The sequence below is a fragment of the Cebus imitator genome, unplaced genomic scaffold (assembly GCF_001604975.1).
Source record: "Cebus imitator isolate Cc_AM_T3 unplaced genomic scaffold, Cebus_imitator-1.0 Scaffold573, whole genome shotgun sequence".
Lineage (NCBI taxonomy): Eukaryota > Metazoa > Chordata > Mammalia > Primates > Cebidae > Cebus > Cebus imitator.
This window is the reverse complement of record NW_016107888.1, coordinates 476,167-481,774: the sequence shown is the minus strand read 5'-3', so window position 1 is coordinate 481,774 and position 5,608 is coordinate 476,167.

Here is a 5,608-nt window from a genome sequence, read left to right as displayed (position 1 = left end):
TTCTGGCTCTGCTTATCTTTGGTTGGGGTTGGGTGGATGGCTTTGGGAAAGGGTGAAAGCTGGGGAGCAAAGCACGGATGACTCTAAGATGGAAGTCAGAGCAACACATCTTGTTTTCTGTGATGTCTTCCTTTTCTCTGTCTTGCCCGTCCACACTCCCCCATCCCCGGAAGATGCTCCTTCTAAGTGCTTGGACCCAAGGACGTGAACAGACACTTCTTAAAAGACATACAAGTGGACAATGTATGAAAACATGCTCAACATCACTAATCGTCAGAGAAATGCAAATAAAAACCACCATGAGTTACCATCTCACTCCAGTCAGAATGGCTGTCACTAAAAAGTCAAAAAATAACAGATGCTGGTGAAGTTGCAGGCGAGAAGGAGTGCTTATGCACTATTGGTGGGAATGTAAATTAGTTCGGCCCCTGTGGAAAGCAGTTTGGAGATTTCTCATATAACTACCATTCGTTCCATCACTGGGCATCTACCCAAAGGAGAAGGAATAATTCCACCAAAAAGATACCTACACTTGTATGCTTACTGCAGCACCATTCACCATAGCAAAGACATGGAATCAACCTAGGTGCCCATCAGTGTGGATGGGATAAAGAAAACGTGGTGCATATACACCATGGGATAATATGCAGCCATGAAAATAATGAAATCGGCTGGCCATGGTGGCTCACTCCTGTAATCCCAGTATTTTGTGAGGCCAGGGAGGGCGGATAACCTGAGGTCAGGAGTTCAAGACCAGCCTGGCCAACATAGTGAAACCCTGTCTCTACCAAAAATACAAAAATTAGCCGGCGTGGTGGTGCATGCCTGTAGTCCCAGCTACTTAGGAGGTTGAGTAGCAACCCGGGAGGTAGAGGTTGCAGTGAGCCAAGATCATGCCACTACACTCCAGTCTGGGCGACAGAGCGATANAAAAAAAAAAAAAAAAAAAAAAAAAAAAAAAAAAAAAAAAAAAAAGTTCTTTGCAGTAACATGAATACAGCTGGAGGCCATTATCCTAAGCAAATTAACATAGAAATGGAAAATCAAACACCATATTTTCTCATAAGTGGGAGCTAAACATTGGGTACACATGGGCATAAAGATGGTGACAATAGAGGCTGGGGACAGCGAGAGGAAGGAGAGGGACAAAGGTTGAAAAATGACATTGGTTGGGCGTGCTGGCTCACGCCTGTAATCCCAGCACTTTGGGAGGCCAAGGCAGGCAGATCACCTGAGGTTGGGAGTTTGAGACCAACCAGCCTGGCTAACATGGTGAAACCCCACCTCTACTAAAAATACAAAATTAGCTGCGTGTGGTGGCTAATTTTTTTTATTTTTATTTTTTGTAGAGATGGGGTCTCGTTTTGCTTTCCAGGCTCGTTTTGAACTCCTGAGCTCAAACAGTTCTCTCCCAAAGCACTGGGATTACAGGCATCAGCCATCATGCCTGGCCCTTGGTTTCTTTTAATCTGGCCTTGAGGTCTCTCTTGACAGTGGCTATAAGCTGAGATAGCAATTTTCTTTTCTTTTTTCTTTTATTTTTTTTTTTGAGACGGATTCTCACTCTGTCACCTAGGCTAGAGTGCAGTGGCACGATCTCGGCTCACTGCAGCCTCCACCTCCTGGATTCAAGTGATTCTCTGGCCTCAGCCTCCCAAGTAGCTGGGATTACAGTCACGCACCACCATGTCCGGCTAATTTTGTATTTTTGATAGAGACAGGGTTTCACCAGATTAGCCAGGCTAGTCTCGAACTCCTGGCCTCAAGTGATCCACCAGACTCAGCCTCCCAAAGTGCTGGGATTACAGATGTGAGCCACCATGCCCAGCTTGAGATAGCAATTTTCTGAGAGACCTAGTCAGGGGAAAGTTAAGGTACAGTGTGTCAGTCAGGTGAGATACAATGAGAAAGTGAAACCCAAATGCATGAAACAGAAGACATTACTTATAAGTCCCAGAGACATTAGGGGCATCTACTGGTTGCCCATGAAAAGTCTGGAGGTGGTAAGGAGCTCAACCACTGAGTGGGAGCAGGAGAGAGTGGGTGATAGGCCTTGGGCCAAAGCCTTTATTGGAGTCCAGGGGTTTACCCAAGCAAGTTTGCCATAGGCAGTTCTAATTGATGAGTTTAGAGCAAGCAGGCACAAGTTCCGTGGAGTCATGCTGTGACTGAGAGGTAGTCACTGTGGCATATTTGAACAGTCCATGTGAGGTGTGGGGGTCAGTATGGCAAGCCAGGAAGGTCGTATCTAGCTGTCTCATAGAGAAGTGGTCACCAGGAAGCAGCTGTATGGCGCAGGAACTGGGATCGACCATATTGAGGACAGAGAACTGGAAACGGTGTCAAGGGTGACCAAGCCCTGCTCCTGGTATGAGAAAGTCCAGCTTATATGTAAAATGGATGCCAAGGCAGCATAATAGTATAAGAATTCACTGCACCAAAAGAGGGCGTTCACCAAAACCTGATCATGCTGGCACCCGGAACTTGGACTTCCAGCCTACAGAACTGTGAGAAATAGATTTCTGTTGCTGAGAAGCCACAAAGACAATGACACTTTGTTACAGCAGCCCAAACTAAGATAAAGACCTAAATCAATAGAGTTATACTGTATTCATGGGCTGGAATCAATGCTGTTCAGATGTCAGTTCTCCCCAAACTGATCTATGTAATCAATGTCAGTCATCCCAATCAAAATTCTAGCAAGCTTTTTTTTTGGTATAAATTGATAAGCTGGTGCTAAAATCCACGTGGAAATACTAGAAATCTAAAAGAGCAAAAAAAAACTTTGATAAAGAACAAAGTTGGAGGATTTATACTACTTGAATTTGAGACATATTATAAAGCTACAGTAATCAAGACAGTGTGGTATTGGCATAAAGATAGATAAATAGGTCAATAGAACAGAAAAGGCCAGAAATAGACCTACACAAATATGTTCAACTGATTTCAAAGTAGTGCAATGTCAGTTCAGAAGAGGAAGCACAAGACAGCCTTTTCAGCAAATGGTGCTGGAATAGTTGGATATCCATATACAAAAGGAAGAAGATGAAGGAAGAAAGGCGGAGGAAAGGGAGGAGGAGAAGAGAAGAAGAAAAAAGAAGAAGGAGGAGGAGGAGAGGAAGAAGAAGGGAAGAAGTTATTGTTCAACTCATACTCACACATATATGAAAAGTAACTCAAGTTCAGCCATAAGTCTAAATGTAAAGCCTAAAAGTGTAACACTTCTAGAAGAAAATAGGAGAAAACCTTTGTAACCCTGGGTTAGGCAAAGGTTTTTAAGATACAACACCAAAAAGCATGATCCATAAAAGAAAAAATTGACACACTGAACTTCATCAGAATATCAAACTTCTGGGCCAGGCGCAGTGGCTCACGCCTGTAATCCAAGCACTTTGGAAGCCAAGGCGGGCAGATCACCTGAGATCGGGAGTTCAAGACCAGCCTGACCAACATGATGAAACCCCGACTTTAAAACAAAAAAAAATATATCAAACTTCTGTTCAGTGAAAGACACTTTTTTTCTTTTTTCAGTGCAGCAAGCTAAGAAGACCTTTTTAAGAGAATGAAAAGACGGGCCACACATGGGAGAAGATATCTGTAAATCACATATTTGATAAAGAAGCTATCTCTAGAATATACGAAGAGCTCTCAAAACTCAATAAAAATAGACAAACTATTTGAAAAAATATTTCACCGAAGAAGATAAGTGGATAGCAAATTAGCACATAAAAAGATGCTCAAAGTCGTTAGTTATCAGGGAGATGCAAAGTAAAGCTACAATTTTGGTACAGTTTATACAATTATTAGAATGGTTAAAATGAAAAGGGCTGACAGTAGGGAATGTCAATGAGGAGGTGGAGGAACTGGAATTCTCCTACATGGCTGTTGGGAATGCAAAATGTTATGACCACTTTGGAAAACATGAGCATATATCTACCATTTGGCCCAGATGTTCCACTCCGAGATATTTACCCAAGAGAAGTGATAGCATGCAAAGACTTGTACATGAATATTCACAGAAGCTCAATTTGTAATATCCCCAGACTGGAAAGAACCCAAATACCCATCGATTGGTGAATGGGGGTGGGGGTGGGGCAGGATTATGAAGAGGCAGAAGAAAACTTTTGGGGATGATGATATGTTTATTTTCTTAATTGTGGTGACTGTTTCACAGGTTTATATATAGTCAAAACATATTGAATAGTATAAACACATGCAATTTTTGAATGCTAGTTATACTTATTATTATTTTTTTTTTGAGACAGAATTTTGCCCTTGCTGCCCAGGCTGGAGTGCAATGGTGTGATCTTGGCTCACTGCAACCTCTGCCTCCCAGTTCTCCTGCCTCAGCACCCTGAGTAGCTGGGATTACAGGCATGTGCCACCATGCCCGGCTAATTTTGTATTTTTAGTAGAGATGAGGTTTCACCACATTAGCCAGGCTGGTCTTGAACTCCTGACCTCAGGTGATCTACCTGCCTCAGCCACAAAGTGCTGGGATTACAGGCATGAGCCAACACACCCAGCCTCAGTTATACCTTAATAGAGCTATTAAAAATAGGAATTAACCATGAAGTCCAGTTTGTTGGAAAAAAGAAAGGACAGAACTAAAAACTGGAAGAAAATGGTGTACAAGAAGGAGGGGGTGATGGGAGTTAAAGGGTTTGGGGATCCTGTATTATTTGAGGAAAAATTAAGGAATGGGAAAATATTAACTGTAGTCTTCGTTGAAAAATCTATGTATAATACAAAGTTCAAGATTCAAAATAGAGGATCATGACCTCCATAATGTAGAAGGAGAAAGAATGGCATAAGAAAACAAAAGTAGGATGGGTGCAATGGCTCACGCCTGTAATCCCAGCACTTAGGGAGGCTGAGCGAGGTGTATTATGCAGTCAGGAGTTCAAGACCAGCCTGGCCAAGATGGTGAAACCCCATCTCTACTGAAAATACAAAAATTAGCCAGGTGTGGTGGCAGGTGCCTGTAATCTCAGCTACTTGGGAGGCTGAGGCAGAGAATTGTTTAAACCCCAAGAAGCGGAGGTTGCAGTGAGCCGAGATTGCACCACTGCACTCCAGACTGGAGACAGAGCAAAAATCTGTCTCAAAAAAAAAAAAAAAAAAAAAGGAAACAAAAATAGAACTAGTCAATCGCAAAAGGCAAGAAAGAAAGACAATAAGGAAAGGGCCCCTGGTTTTATCTCTTTCTGTTCCAGCCCACGTGTCATTGCAGATGGGCAGATCTGCTGCTTTTGCGTCAGACTCAGGGCCTTGGCACTCATATCCAGCTGTGCGAGGTGCTATCCCAGCTGTCAGCTCCGGGTGCCTGCCTGTCACACCTTGAAGTGATACTGTTGGAGAGCTCTTCCCTGCTCCTGGGAAGACTCCCCCAAAGCACATCACAGCCCCCTGAATGTCTTAGGCGCTTTCCACCTTCTCTGTTTCTGTTTTCTTTCCCCCCACACGCCCCTCCCCCACCCACTTCCTGGATGAATTTAGAAATTTCTCCTTAATAGACCTCAGTGGATTAGAATCATAGTTTCCAATTCTTTGTCCAGAGTAAGGTGGGGAAGAGAAGGGTTTAAATGATCCATTTTGGTGTTAAAAT